We start from the raw sequence: 16,697 nt of genomic DNA on the forward strand, positions 1-16,697 counted from the left end.
AGGTTTGTTACGTAAAACAAAACGTGTCAATTAGTTACTACTGCAGCACGCCAGTGTATTGGAGAGTAAACCCACAACACTTACAAATCGAGTATATCGTTTCCCTGGCGATTACAACCAGCGAAACGTCGTACTCAGCGCAAGGCAAGTGTCCCTTTCTTCAGTGAGGCAGCTGGATGCAACGCGGAAGTGAGGGGTCGGACAAGGGTACAGGCCCGCACCAAAAATATGAGGGGGGGGCAGAGCTGATGCACGCATACGGAGTCTCACCTGCTCCGAGGCCAGTGCCAGACGGTCAATCAACTCAGGGTTGTCCAGCAAGCTGCGCACGTATTCCTCCACTGGGGGTACACAGACACGCGCAGATAAACGCAGAAATTATAATTGGCGACACGATTTACCGGACGATTTAGAGTGCCACCCAAAATGTAAATTTGTTACTTTTCAAGTCATGCCTGCTGGATTTATTAATTTTCCTGTTTAACTGAAGCACTGTTTAACAAGAGGCACTACAGACTTGATTCAAAGCTTTCGTGACTGCAGGAATTACTCTTTGGTTTTTTTTGGTAAAGTCACGTATAAATAAGAAATAATAAAATAACATAATAGCGTACGACGTTTCGGTTGCAACACAAGCAGCCATCATCAGGTACAGAAGAGCTAAATTTACGAGAGAGAGGAAACACATAACCCCAGATGTATATACAGACACACAAGTAGGGGGGAACTACACAGATACAACAGGGGACACAGAGAGAGAAGCATACTAAACAAACAGGGTTTAGCGCCCGAAACGTCGTGATTTGTTTAATTTTATACCTATGTTACTTTACCGAAAGAACCAAAGAGTATGTTTAACTGTGTCTCTGTGACTGTGCGTGTTTAACTGTGTCTTTGTATGTGACTGTGTCTGTGGTGCACGTCTTTGTTGCCCTTAATATGGCTGTCTGGGTGGCGAGTGGTCGCTCAGTGGTTAGTTCACTGCGCTACGAACCCAACGGCCAGAGTTCGATTCCCGCTCACGGCCAACACCAGTGACAATTATCTGAACCGGTCTTGGGCCTCCCCAGGTGGACTCAGTCTCAAATGAGTACCTGGTGCGGTGTGTAAACATCTACACTGGGGAGACAAAGGCGGCCGAGCGTGGTGCTGGGCACCCACCCCGTCTTGTACCGTGGCCGACCTTCACAGAAGTTGCCCCAAGTTTGTTGAAGGCCACACAGGGATTTTTTTTCTTTTTTTTAGTGCATCCACCGCGACCTGGCTGCGAGGAAATTGCTGGTAACCCATGGACACATCGCCAAGATTTGCGACTTTGGGCTGGCACGGGACGTCCAGCTTGACCCCAACTACGTGGTGAAGGGCAATGTGAGTCCTTAACCTTACTTAGCATCATCAGCATCATTATCAGTATCGCTAATATCATCACCATCATCGGGATAGAAGGCCCATCACTTTAATTGTACTCAATGTTTTTATTTTATTTTGCACAGCCCCTAAGAAAAAAAGAGTGGGGGTGCTGCCACACACGGTGGTGCAATGGCTCTCCCACCCTGGACTTGCAATCCAGAGGTCGGTAATTGGATTCAATCTCTCTGCTCTGCCGACAGTTTAAAATATGGCGCAATTTTACAAATCGCCTCCCCCCCCCCCCCACCATGTGGTACACGGGGTAACTGGCCCAGAATAACAACCTGTGGTGGTGACCACCAGGCTAACTACACTAATTACAACATGACTAGCTACGACAGACCGGGACCACAGCTCGGGTCCAGGTCCACGTGTTGGAGACTCGGTAGAACGTAGACGCAGACAAAGGTTTCTTCAAGATGAACAACAACGCCAGTCCCTCTAGGGGACCCGGCTTATATTCTCTGTGGCGTGGCTGGCTCCGCCCTTGGCCACGACCACCTTCTAGAATCCTCGAGCAGCAGGATCTGGACCCCGACCACGTGACCACCCCTAGCCCCCACTTGGGGCCCCTTTGTAGACTTAGCCGGTCACGTGTCCTCTCGGGTCAACCAGAGTGCCATGGCCTTTAGTAACCCCTTTACTACGGCCGGCATTCCCACACCCTATCCTGTCGGGCTGGCACTGCACGCCAAGCGTGATGCCATCCAGCTGATCAATCAGCGCTGACCGAGCCCTTCTAGGGCCGGTACTACACCTGGCACTACACAGTGACATCCCGTGATATCATTACACATTTAACCCTTCAGGGTAGTGGAGGGCTAGATTACGCTAATTTGGCCAGATGAATGTGGCCTCAGGCAAAAAAACGTATGACGAATCGCGAAGCATCGCCCTGAACTGAATTTACTGAACGTATTGTTGTTGTGCTTGTGGCCATGCGGTCATGTCTCCAGAAAGCATGTTCCATGGGCTCTACAAGGTGCAGAGCGACGTGTGGTTAAGGGCATTTCCCTGTCCCCAGACGACTTGCTTGTCAGTTTTGATGTGCTTTCCTTATTCACCAAAGTTCCGATACCTGACACCATCGCAATCACTGAAGACTTGGTTCATCAAGGACTGCATACTGATGTACTCCCCCTGGTGAGACACTGCTTAACCAACACATATTTCACCTGGAATGGAACTTTCTACAAATAAACTGAGGGCACCCCAATGGGCACCCCCCTATCTCCGGTTGTAGCCAACGTTTTCATGGAGAAATTTGAAACTGACGCCATCCAGACTGCCACTCTACGCCCGACGTTATGGAAGAGGTACGTGGATGACACTTTTGTCATCTGGCCACATGGCTGGCCTGCTCTAGACCAATTCCTCGACCACATCAATTCCATATACCCAGCCATCAGATTTACCATGGAAGTCGAAAAAGATGGCAAGGTACCCTTTTTTATGTCCTAATTAAAAGGAGAGCTGATGGTTCAATGAGCCACTCTGTCTACAGTAAAGCTACCCATACGGATGCTTACTTAAAACCGGATTCCCACCACCATCCATCCCAGAAGAACTCCCTCATCAAGACTCTATACCATAGAGCCCAATGCATTTCCGACCAGGAACACATTGCCAGTGAACTCAAGCATGTACACCAAGCTCTCAAGGCTAATGGTTACTCCGACTACACAATCCGCAAAGCCATCACTCCAGCCATGAAGAAGGATCCTCTTGAGGAGCCATTCAAAACCATCACCTTACCCTACATTGCGGGGGTCACAAATAAGATCTCCAAAATCCTGAATAAACACAAGATCCAGGTCCGATTCAACACAGTACATAAAATCCGTGATCTGGTTCCGTCTGTAAAAGATGTGGTTCCAGACATACAGTACCTGGGCGTCTACAAACTAAGTTGCCTTTGTGGTAGCAGTTACATTGGAGAAAACAAACGACATATCTCGGACCGCATCCGTGAACATAAAGCAGACTTGAAACACTGTAGGACGAACACCTTAGCCGTGGCAGATCACTGTTATAATTCAGTGGGCTCACATGACATTGACTTCTCCAAGACGGAGGTTCTCTGCAAGCCATCCGGCTTGTATTTTATGGTGACTTTCAGACCGCAGTCCATTCGCTGGCACTGCCTCTTCACACGACGATCAATGGTATGGTTTATAGCATGTTATATAATAATACAAAATAGTATAACATTGTAATGTTTAACATAATTCATAAGGCAATATATAGTATCGTAATTGTATAGTGAATATACAGCAGTGTGGTATACAGTAGGGTTGGTAGAATAATACATAGTGTAATATTACAAGTCTAACATTTTACAGTCTAAAGTATAGGGTAGTGTAAAGTAACGCATTGTATAATTCAAGGGTGGGTTTGTCTATGGTAGTGTATATTACGGTGTATAGTTGTGTAATGTAGGAAAAAGTTTAGTTGGAGACATATCAATATACTGCATAATGTTCGAGCTTACATTGGGCTGTGTATACGATATTATACAATGTAGTTTAGATTGGAAGGTATAACATTACAATGTATAGTAGTCTAGTTTATGGCATGGTTGTAACGCAACACAGGACAGAGCAGCACATCGTGGCTGTTTCTCCCCCCTCCTCCGTTCCGAGCATGGATGGACTCGTCCGTCTGAACGAGGCTCGTCGCTCTCCGTGGTGCTAACGTTGGAAAGAAGGAAAAAACCGCCACCCTTTTTTTCACCATATGGCATTGTAATGTATAATGACTTATTGTTAGTAGCTCAGCTGATTGGAGAGTATATAGAGTTTATTGATAACATTGATGTAGTTTATATTTTAGTTTTATTAATTCGTTTACTATATGGTATTCATTATATAGTGTAGTGTATACCCAGTTACTTTATGTTTATAGCTCAACTTATTGAAGAATATATTGAGTACATTTATTATATTGATGTAGTTTATACTTAGTTTTTTCACATCGGTTTATTGTATGATAGTTGGGTAGTTGCAGTCCTTTAGCGTCCATAAACTAAACGCCTCTGTTGAGATGTAAACTTTGACTTTAACATAGCTATTTCCGTGACCAGTCACATGCTAATCCCTCATATTAACATGATGCTAATCTCCCAGTTACATGCTAATTTCTGACTTTAACACCCTGCTGATCCAACACTTTAACACAGCGATTTCAATGCTAAATTCTCCTGTTTGATATGTAAACTCCTTTGTCAAGGCGCTTTACCTCTCCCAGCGAGCTTAAAAGACGCTGCGAATCTTAGCAGCAGTTATTGAAGCGCTGTCGTCCTACAGTTCTGTTCCTTCACCTGAAGGCTACTTGCGTTGTGGCCGAAACGTCGTGAGAATTTAATTTTTTATTATGTTTTATTTTTATTATTTTATTTCCATTCAACGTGACTTTACCAAAAGAACCAAGAAGTTGCATAGAGTTGTTGCATGCTTGGGCTCCAGATGCCGAAATTACCTTTTAAAAAACGGCTACCAGTCTCATCAGATCTCAGAAGCTAAGCTTGCAATGCCCAGCCCTGATGGTAACCCGGGGATACAAATTAATGTGGAGAAACAAATGTTCGCTTGTGACGACCAAGGCTACGCCTGTCCTCCCAAGGACAGGCCTCACTGATTCCGAAGACTTTTATTTTCAGGAGGGTCCTATTATTGCAGTAGGGAGGCGATGTTGTGCTGTGCAGTGCCGGAGAGTAAGCTCATGCAGCCGGTCCACCCTGTCCTCTCTCCTCCCGTCGGGACGGGTCGGTCACAATAGCGTTCAGAAACACCCTCCACGTCACAAAACAGTTCAATTTCTCAATCCGGAGGTCAGCTCAAATCTGTATTGTGGGCGTTCCCTTGTACTCTACTGTCTACGTGGGGCTCTGGGTCCAATCCCCTGATCACAATTGCATTCACTTAAATAATAATAAATTCTCCTGGCCACCCATAGAAAATAAGAGTGCACAATTATACGTGTGATTCATCACAGGCGAGCTCACACCGGCTACACTTACAGCTTAGGGCCTCGCATTAAGAGAGGGGGGGGGGTCTCTAAATACGAAACAAGAAATAGACACGAGGTTTAGAGTTTTAACATAATTGTTTAATAAATAAAGATCGGTGAGAAAAAAAGACTCTCCAAAGCAGTTATTTTCATTCTGCTGACAAAAATATACAGGCATTCATAGAAGGGGCCTCTTAAGCTTGACAATGGCATAGGGCCCCAGCAATGCCATCATCCGGCTCTGCTGCCGAGTGTCATCCCAATGAAGTAATTTGCAGGTAACTTTAGCATTGGGATGCTTGGCCAATACCCAGTTACATTGTGATTGTGTGTTTTCTAGCTATGTGAGCAAACTGGATAACCCATACAGAACAAAGGGGAGAACGTAGAAAACTCCGCAAAGTGCCAGTCGGATAATTAACCAAGGCCCTTCTTGTTGCGAGGGTCAAATATCACCGCTGCACCACCCTGCCACCTGAAACGATAATAGTTCGCTTATAATTTTTTCGTTATTTGAGTGTGTACATTTATACGCGATAATCACGTCTCATCTCAAGCATTTGAAAAGGGCACCCACAGTGGCAACTGTTCTCTGTGTGACACACGGTTATTCTGCACCTAACCTGTAAGCAGGTCAAGTGCTGTTTGCTGCGAGCAATCCCAATTGAGTGAGTCGCAGTGAAGTTTTTTTTTACATGACAATTTTCGCCTGTGATGCTGACACACGATGGCCATACTTTATTTTAACTAATGTCTTGGGATCGTTTTAATTTTTTTACGTTGAATTTTATTGAGTAAATCACGAGCCCGTTACAGTGCGCCACGGGACTGCACGTCATTCGAGTGGTGCATTCACAATGCAACCGGACCATTTATTAGGGGGGGCTGACGCGAAGGGGGGAGTGAGGCCCGCGCCCCCCCATAAACTGGGGGGGGGGGGAGAGGGGGGCATTGTGACAGGCGTATTGTAGTAGGTGTAATCTGCTCCACGTTTGTCTTGATAAAGGAGACCTGTGCAACCTGCTCGGTGTGTGATGTGCGTGCTCCTCGGTGTGTGATGTGCGTGCCGCTGGATGTGTGATGTGCGTGCTCCTTGGTTTGACGTGCGTGCTCCTCGGTGTGACGTGCGTGACGCTCGGTGTGACGTGTGTGGGTGTAGGAGAGGCCCCTTACCCTGGCGCATGGCAGTCGATGACAAGTTCTACCGCTTGATCTGCGATGACTACTGCATGCAGCCACCCCCCTGCTGCCCACCGCAAGTGTAAGCCGCCCCCCCATACCTCCCACACCAGGTTTTATCCACTGCTGGACTGATGCGTTTCTATTGTGGATGCAGGTGGCTGACGGAGGAGAGTGCGAAGTGTTTGTTCTGGGATATTCTTTGATTTTAATTGTAGTGATTCAATTAATTGATTGAACAATTGCTTAAGGGTGAATTACGTGATGTGTTATTGGCAGTGAGTTGTGCTGGCTCGTTCAGTCTCGTTGACACGGCCATTATGAACCATCTTAGTCTGGAATGTCCTACTTCCAGCCGTACGTGCTGTTGCGACCCACAGACTCCTCACATACAATGAGGGAAAAAAGTATTCGATCCCCTGTTGATTTTGTACGTTTGCCCACTGACAAAGAAATGATCAGTCTATAATTTTAATGGTAGGTTTATTTGAACAGTGAGAGACAGAATAACAACAAAAAATCCAGAAAAACGCATGTCAAAAATGTTATAAATTGATTTGCATTTTAATGAGGGAAATAAGTATTTGACCCCCTCTCAATAAGAAAGAAGTCTGGCTCCCAGGTGTCTTTGATACAGGTAACGAGCTGAGATTAGGAGCACACTCTTAAAGGGAGTGCTCCTAATCTCAGCTTGCTACCTGTATAAAAGACACCTGTCCACAGAAGCAATCAATCAGATTCCAAACTCTTCACCATGGCCAAGACCAAAGAGCTCTCCAAGGATGTCAGGGACAAGATTGTAGACCTACACAAGGCTGGAATGGGCTACAAGACCATTGCCAAGCAGCTTGTGAGAAGGTGACAACAGTTGGTGCGATTATTCGCAAATGGAAGAAACACAAAAGAACTGTCAATCTCCCTCGGCCTGCGGCTCCATGCAAGATCTCACCTCGTGGAGTTGCAATGATCATGAGAACGGTGAGGAATCAGCCCAGAACTACACGGGAGGATCTTGTCAATGATCTCAAGGCAGCTGGGACCATAGTCACCAAGAAAAAAATTGGTAACACACTACGCCGTGAAGGACTGAAATCCTGCAGCGCACGCAAGGTCCGCCTGCTCAAGAAAGCACATATACAGTGAGGGAAAAAAGTATTTTATCCCCTGCTGATTTTGTACGTTTGCCCACTGACAAAGAAATGATCAGTCTATATTTTTAATGGTAGGTTTATTTGAACAGTGAGAGACAGAATAACAACAACAAAATCCAGAAAAATGCATGTCAAAAATGTTATGAATTGATTTGCATTATAATGAGGGAAATACGTATTTGACCCCTCTGCACTTGGTGGCAAAACCCTTGTTGGCAATCACAGAGGTCAGACGTTTCTTGTAGTTGGCCACCAGGTTTGCACACATCTCAGGAGGGATTTTGTCCCACTCCTCTTTGCAGATCTTCTCCAAGTCATTAAGATTTCGAGGCTGACGTTTGGCAACTCGAACCTTCAGCTCCCTCCACAGATTTTCTATGGGATTAAGGTCTGGAGATTGGCTAGGCTACTCCAGGACCTTAATGTGCTTCTTCTTGAGCCACTCCTTTGTTGCCTTGGCCGTGTGTTTTGGGTCATTGTCATGCTGGAATACCCATCCACGACCCATTTTCAATGCCCTGGCTGAGGGAAGGAGGTTCTCACCCAAGATTTGACGGTACATGGCCCCGTCCATCGTCCCTTTGATGGGGTGAAGTTGTCCTGTCCCCTTAGCAGAAAAACACCTCAAAAACATATTTCCACCTCCATGTTTGACGGTGGGGATGGTGTTCTTGGGGTCATAGGCAGCATTCCTCCTCCAAACACGACGAGTTGAGTTGATGCCAAAGAGCTCCATTTTGGTCTCATCTGACCACAACACTTTCACCCAGTTGTCCTCTGAATCATTCAGATGTTTATTGGCAAACTTCAGACCGGCATGTATATGTGCTTTCTTGAGCAGGGGAACCTTGCGGGCGCTGCAGGATTTCAGTCCTTCACGGCGTAGTGTATTCCAATTGTTTTCTTGGTGACTATGGTCCCAGCTGCCTTGAGATCATTGACAAGATCCTCCCGTGTAGTTCTGGGCTGATTCCTCACTGTTCTCATGATCATCGCAACTCCACGAGGTGAGATCTTGCATGGAGCCCCAGGCCAAGGGAGATTGACAGTTCTTTTGTGTTTCTTCCATTTGCGAATAATCGCACCAACTTTTGTCACCTTCTCACCAAGCTGCTTGGCAATGGTCTTGTAGCCCATTCCAGCCTTGTGTAGGTCTACAATCTTGTACGACATCCTTGGAGAGCTCTTTGGTCTTGGCCATGGTGGAGAGTTTGGAATCTGATTGATTGATTGCTTCAGTGGACAGGTGTCTTTTATACAGGTAACAAGCTGAGATTAGGAGCACTCCCTTTAAGAGTGTGCTCCTAACCTCGGCTCATTACCTGTATAAAAGACACCTGGGAGCCAGAAATGTTTCTGATTGAGAGGGGGTCAAATACTTATTTACCTCATTAAAATGCAAATCAATTTATAACATTTTTGACATGCATTTTTCTGGATTTTTTTGTTGTTATTCTGTCTCTCACTGTTCAAATAAACCTACCATTAAAAATATAGACTCATCATTTCTTTGTCAGTGGGCAAACGTACAAAATCAGCAGGGGATCAAATACTTTTTTCCCTGCCAATGAACATCTGCATGATTCAGAGGACAATTGGGTGAAAGTGTTGTGGTCAGATGAGACCAAAATGGAGCTCTATGGCATCAACTCAACTCGCAGTGTTTGGAGGAGGAGGAGGAATGCTGCCTATGACCCCAAGAACACAATCCCCACCGTCAAGCATGGAGGTGGAAACATTATGCTTTGGGGGTGTTTTTCTGCTAAGGGGACAGGACAACTTCACCGCATCAAAGCGACGATAGACGGGGCCATGTACCATCAAATCTTGGGTGAGAACCTCCTTCCCTCAGCCAGGGCATTGAAAATGGGTCGTGGATGGGTATTCCAGCATGACAATAACAAAAAACACACGGCCAAGGCAACAAAAGAGTGGCTCAAGAAGAAACACATTAAGGTCCTGGAGTGGCCTAGCCAGTCTCCAGACCTTAATCGCATAAAAAAAATCTGTGGAGGGAGCTGAAGGTTCGCGTTGCCAAACGTCAGCCTCGAAACCTTAATGACTTGGAGAAGATCTGCAAAGAGGAGTGGGACAAAATCCCTCCTGAGATGTGTGCAAACCTGGTGGCCAACTACAAGAAACGTCTCACCTCTGTGATTGCCAACAAGGGTTTTGCCACCAAGTACTAAGTCATGTTTTGCAGAGGGGTCAAATTCTTATTTCCCTCCTTAAAATGCAAATAAATTCATAACATTTTTGACATGCGTTTTTCTGGATTTTGTTGTTGTTGTTCTGTCTCTCACTGTTCAAATAAACCTACCATTAAAATGATAGACTGATAATTTCTTTGTCAGTGGGCAAACGTACAAAATCAGCAGGGGATCAAATACTTTTTCCCTCATTGTAGAGACCCACAGACTGCTTCTCTCTCTACGAGATAAACATGACCAGTGTGTCTGCACTACGTATGGAGATGCAGTGGCATTTAGACGCCGCTGTGTGAATCCATACTGTAGATATTTTATGCCTTCATGACCCTCTACCTACTCACCCCCCCTCACCTCCCTCGCCACCTGACCCCCTTCCTCCCCCTGTGACGTCATTAACATCATCAGCACTCATTCAACCATTCTGAGAACGAACGCGCACTGGAAGAGGTGAAAGCGCAGACCGAGCTTGTGCGCGATTCGCCTTCCTCGCACCCTCACCGCACCCTCCCCTCGCCCCACAGCCGCAAGGTGATGCACCGCTGCTGGAGCTACGCGCCGTTAGAGCGCCCCACGTTTGAGGCGATCCTCGCAGAGCTGAGACCGGCCTCCAACCATGACAAGATCGACAAAGGCGAAGAGGTCGGCTGGGAGCCGTCGTCCGTTCCGTCCGAGCACAGCTCCCTCGCTTGCTAGGATCGCCCTCGCTACCTTGTCCACTCTAGGGGTGAAGTTTTTTTTTATTATTTCAAAGATTACCGTGCTACATTTGTTTATTCAGGGAAGTCTCACTCTTTTGCAGGAGGGTCCTGTCCAGCTTTCACAGAAGGGGGCGATGTTGCCACGGTGTGTAATCCCTGTTTAAGTAATTTGCAAGTAAAATCTTACAATTAGAATGGGTTGTTCTTTTTTGAAAGCTGAGAACCCTGAGAAAACGCGTGCACAACAGGGGAAGAACATGCAAAGTCCACAAACTCTCACTTACACGCAAAGACAAAGATCCCCCCATGTAACAGACTGTTGGAGTAAGTGCCGTTATGAGCACTTTTGCAGGCCAGCACAGCATATGGGGTTTGTCTCTGCCAGTGCTGATGTTTTCACAATGCACCAAGTACTCATTTGAGGCCGAGGGTAGGTCCAGGAATGGTTCAGATAATTGCCACTGGTGTTGGCCGTGAGCAGGAATTATGCCAGGATTTATCGCTAACCCGCTGCACTAACGCTCCCCGTAAACATCGGTAACATAAACAAACAACAGCTCGTACAAATACAAGAACAAATACAAGAACCCCCCCCCCCCCCCATAAGGTACATCGTGTTGTTTTGATTTCACGACTCGGCACGACTCGCAAATACTCAAAGCGAGATGCTCGTGGCTAGTAAACAGGTGTCCAGTAGTCAATCCGTGTTTACTAAAATCTCGTGGTTGGTAAATTAGCGGTTGGCAATGGATTCCTGTAGATGTATGCCTCTACTTACGAAAGGGATGCGTTCTTCGAAAAACGCACGTAAAACAAAATATCGTAAATCGGAATGGCTTTTCCGATTAATTGGATACGAAAAACTTGCGATGTGTTTCAGACAGTTATTTCTACTATAAACCCAAAATAAACACCAATATTTCACAATGCAAAAAATAATAAAGAACAAATATTACAATGGTTGAATAATAATCAATTAAAAAAATAATTAACATCTTCAAGGAACTCACCAAAAGATCTGCATGTTGGAATGACTGGAGAGGTGACGAGGCGTTACTTTTGCACTATGGGGATACTGTGACACTGTCGTGGATGGATGACAGCTTTTTGCTTGATGATCTCATGGTGCGTGCCATGTGATATATTGTTTCCGCTGAAATTCTATTTCGTAAGTCGAAAAGTATCCTTAATTTGTCAATTTCGTTTTCACTAAATTTCGTGAATGGAACATTTGTAAATCAAAACACAAAAGATTTCCTGTACAACCAATATAGACTGTTGGGCCAAGTGCAGTCGTCAAGCACCTAATACAGAAAATAAAAAACACGTGCATTCATGCACAACCACGTACAAATACACGTGACAATTATAAGCACATGCTCTCAACAGAAATTACAAATGTTATATATTGTGCTTTAATGATTACATTTTATATTAGTGTGTCTTAATATTACCATCATCACCACCATCATCACAAAATGTATCATTACCATCATCCTAACCATCTGTATAATCAATCACCATCTGTATCATCACCACCAAAGCAAAGACTCCCCGTATAGCCCGAATAGACTGTTGGGGCAAGTGCTGTTAGCGAGTACCTGTGAAGGCCAGCATGGCACACGAGGGGTGGGTGGCCAACACCACGCCCGGCCGCCTTTGTCTCCCCAGTAGTGATGTTTACACCACACCAGGTACTCATTTGAGGCTGAGTCGACCTAGGGGAGGCCCATGACCGGTTCAGAGAGTCGTTACCTGCGTTGGGCATGAGCGAGAATTTAACTCGGGTCGCCGGGTTCGTAGCGCAGCGTGCTAAACGCTACACTACTGCTACCCACGACCTGTATCACCATCATCTTCCAGAGTTAATACATTTCATGTCAATAGCTGGAAATGCTTGTATTTGTAATAAAAAAAATGCATAAGTAGTTGTCACTCACTCACCCACACTCAAACGGTCAGAAAGGACTGAAAGATGAAATATCTTCAGAACCCTACATCCTGAAACTAAATTAATTATTTCAATTTTACCAAGTAAGGCCCACTGAGCTATATCGCACACTCAGGAGTCCTGATTCAACTTCTGGGAGTCTCAAGTCCAACGCCATGGAATTGTATATGTTTAAACATGTGCGTGCATGTGTGTTTGTGTGCACGTATGTGTGCATGCGTGCCTTCATATGCGCATGCGTGTATGCACATGCGTGTGTATGTACGTGCGTGTGTAAAATAACTTTAGCCATGACGAATGAGAATAAAATAATAAATTGATAAAATAAAAGAACACAATAATATTCTCATGACGTGTCGGCCACAACACAAGCGGCCTTCATCAGGTGAAGGGGACGAGACTGTCTGGAAGACAGCGCTGTCCTGTTGTGGCCGAAACGTCATGAGAATATTATTGTGTTATTTTATTTTATCAATTTATTATTTTATTCTCATTCTACATGACTTTACCAAAAGAACCAAAGAAGATGAATCCTTGCAGTCACGAAAGCTTTAAATCGAAATTTAGCCATGACATTTGGGATATGTTAGGTTTAGGGTTAAGAGCTTTGCGCACGTAAACAGGTGGGTGTGTTAACTCACCAGTGTGTAGCTCACCTCACCGGTGAGCTGGTGTGTACGCTATCTAATCTGTAAGCTTACGACTGTGTGTGCACACTACTGTGTAAGCTCACTGATGTGTAAACCTGCTGGTGTGTGGCCTCACTAATGTGCAGCACATTTTGTGGAAGCTCACTAGTGTGCATGCACACGAGTGTGCCGGTGAGTGTGAGTGTGTGTGAGTGTGCGGTGAGTGTGTGTAAATTTGTGTGAGTGTGTGTGAGTGAGTGTGTGTGAGTGAATGAGTGCGGTGTGAGTGTGTGTGAGTGTGTGTGAATGCGGTGTGAGTGCGGTGTGTGTGAGTGTGCAGTCAGAGTGTTGGTAAGTGAGTGTGCGGTGAGTGTGTGTGAATGTGCAGTCAGTGTGCCGGTGAGTGCGTGGTGAGTGTGCAGTGAGGGTCCAGTGAGTGTGTGAATGTGCAGTCAGTGTGCCGGTAAGTGAGTGCGTGGTGAGAGCGGTGAGTGTGTGTGAATGTGCAGTCAGTGTGCCGGTAAGTGAGTGCGTGGTGAGTGTGCGGTGTGTGAGTGTGCAGTGAGTGCCGGTGTGCGAGTGTGCCGGTAAGTGAGTGTGCGGTGAATGTGGTGTGTGTGAGTGTGCCGGTGAGTGTGTGGTGAGTGTGTGGCTTGACGTGTCTCCGTATCAGTCTTACTCAGCCACCCCCTTACTTGCCCACGCGTAGATCCGTCCTGCCCACCAGACAGCTACATGCGATTCAAATGTCCACGTACACATGACATCACATTGCGATGCGCATGTGTGACATACATGTGCCACGTGTTGCACACACTACGCACGTCCCATGCACAAAGGGCATGCCTTACAAGTGATGACCACGCGATGCAGGTGCTTGCCTTGTAGATGTCACGTACCCGTGACGCACGTGGCCCGTGCGCGTGACGCGCGTGCTCCGCGCTGCCGTGTGCTTTGACCAGGGCCGTCCATAGTGGGTGCGTGGGCCCCCCCCCCGATGCCTTCAAACTAAACCGGAAGCATTACATGTGACACTGATGTCTACACGTGGGGCCTCCCCCAAAGCGCGGGGCCCGGGATAGTCGGTCCAATTTGCCGGACACTCGGGGACGACTCTTGATTTGGCATACGCAACGCGCACGTTGTGTGCGCTGTGCGTGGGGTGACTGGCCCGATGTGCGTGCCAGGCAGGGCAAGGGGGACTGCCAATGATTGTGTCGAGACCTTTTGTATGGGTGACGAGATGAACGCCCAAATTCAATGCAGGCCGCCACACAAGGGCTGCACATTTCAATGTTGAGCAGGTCCCTGTGTGTCCGTGCGTGTGGGTCCCTGTGTGTGTGTGTTGTTTCTGTGTGCGTTATGTGAGGGTAGCAGTGGCGCAGTGGATAGTACGCTGCGCTCCGAACCCCGCACACATGCGAGTTGGAGTCCCGCTCATGGCCAACACCAATAACGATTATTTATCTGAACTGGTCCTGGGTCGATTCAACCTCAATGAATACCTGGAGCGGTGTGTGTAATACGTCACCACTTGGGAGACAAAGGCGGCCGGGTGTGGTGTTGGCCACCTACCCCCTGGTATACCATGCCGACCTTCATTGGTGCTTGTGAACAGCACTTGCCACAACAGTCTGTTAAGGCTATATGGGGGATCCTCGTCTCTGCAGTGGGAAACTCGTAGGTGTGTGCATGTGTGGAGGGAAACCTGTGCTGCTGTCGTACGTTGTGACCGGGCGAGGCCAATTTCCGTCCTCATGGTCGGCCACGGCGTCCTGGTCTTCGTACTGCTGCTTGTTTTTGGCTGTAATGACACCCAACATGGACAACCCCATCACCTGCGTTCAAACAAGTGTTACACAGTACGAACAACATGCGCAATAAAGCAACCACAAAGCACATACACTTTTAAATATAAAAGCACTGGGGGTCTAGTACTGTAGTCACCAATCCGTGTGTATTATTTATTTATTTGTTGGTCATTCTGATGGCAGCACAAACAGAAGCTGCATCCATAACTTCTCAATCCGCACAGTCCCAGGCCAAGGTCCATTCGTGGAATTAATACAAATATTTACTTATTAGAGGGTGTTTTTGTTTGTTTGGGTTAGATCGCATAAATCTTAGCCAAGTTTGTCACGTAAACAAAACATGCCAATTAGTGACTAATTCAGCACATCGGTGTGTTGGAGAGTAAACCCACAACATTTACAATTCAAGTACTGTGACGTTTCGCCTGTAACTACAACAACAACCCGCCTCGTCAGGTGACAGCCAGAGTTGTGGTGAAATCCTTCCCCTGTTTCGGTCTTTAATAGACGTAGACGGGGGATAAATGTGACGTCGTCGCTTGTAAGCAGATCCGATACGAAGACGGGGGGGGGTAATGTATTGATGTAAATTACAATGGATATCTGTTATTGATTGGGTTATTCGCAGTTCATCAACATACATAATTGTTACTCCTGCTATAATGGATTGACTCAAGCAGCTAGCGAAGGATGCTAGGTTTAGTAATATATGTTATATATGTCGCTATTGTTAACTTTCAATCACATTTCTTATGATCACTGTTGCATTGTTTTTATAGCATTATTTTAGTAACTTCTAGAAAGGTTTAGTTTAGCCTGATTTTTACATAGTGGACACTGTGTGTGTGTGCTGCGAGCTGAGTGGTGGAGGTACCTGGCAACAGTTGAACCGAGCCCGCTCGGCCTCTTCAACCGTGGCGACCAGGGTACAATCGTTACTATATTCTTTGTTCTTTCAGGTAAAGTCACGTAGATAGAAAATAACAACAATAAAATAAAAATAAATTAAAATAAAAGCAAAAAACCCACGACGTTTCGATCGCAACACGTGATGAAGACCGCTTGTGTTGCCACCGAAACCTCGTGGGTTTTTTGCCTTAACTTAAAATGTTATTTTCTATCTACGTGACTTTACCGAAAGAACCAAAAATTATGAATTCCTGCAAGTTACGAAAGTTGAAAGTAAAAATTTGACAGTCGTGTAACTAATCAGGCCTGGAGGATACAGTGGACCACGTGGTTTCCGGGGTTCGTTACTTCCTAGCAACGGTCGATCGTTACAGACGGAGGTGGACGCGCGCTCTGTGTGCTTAAAGATCGCATTCGGGAGCACACTTCGACAACGTCGTCAGTGAACATCGATAACGCGGTTAAATTACTTGGTAAACCTCATTGACAAACATCCGTGAGGTTGAACTCTTCATTAACACAGTTAACGAAATCTATTGACAAAACGTGACCATCCGTGACTTCTCGTTCTGCCTTCAAGGCGATATCTTCCGTGAGTACATCCACACGCGCGCTGTATCAGGATAACATTAATCTGAGAGAACATCTATATGTGAATGTGTGTCTGTTCGAAATGTTTAATGATGAGGACGGTAATGATGATGGTGGTGGTGGTTGTAAGCTGTGATATGATTAGAGTCT

The 16,697-nt window shown here is 46.1% G+C and overlaps 1 long non-coding RNA gene across 1 annotated transcript; it reads right to left on the minus strand.

The window, feature by feature from the left end:
• Positions 1-244: 244 nt before the first annotated feature.
• On the minus strand, positions 245-16,005 carry LOC142924714 (uncharacterized). Its single transcript, XR_012941788.1, has 3 exons — positions 15,922-16,005; positions 14,945-15,040; positions 245-341 (listed from the first exon to the last, which is right to left on the minus strand). It is a non-coding gene; the product is annotated as an uncharacterized LOC142924714 (long non-coding RNA).
• Between the last annotated feature and the right edge of the window lie 692 nt (positions 16,006-16,697).

This window comes from Petromyzon marinus, chromosome 16, assembly GCF_048934315.1.
Source record: "Petromyzon marinus isolate PM22_M1 ecotype Great Lakes invasive population chromosome 16, UKy_Petmar_22M1.pri1.0, whole genome shotgun sequence".
In the NCBI taxonomy this organism is placed as follows: Eukaryota; Metazoa; Chordata; class Hyperoartia; order Petromyzontiformes; family Petromyzontidae; genus Petromyzon; species Petromyzon marinus.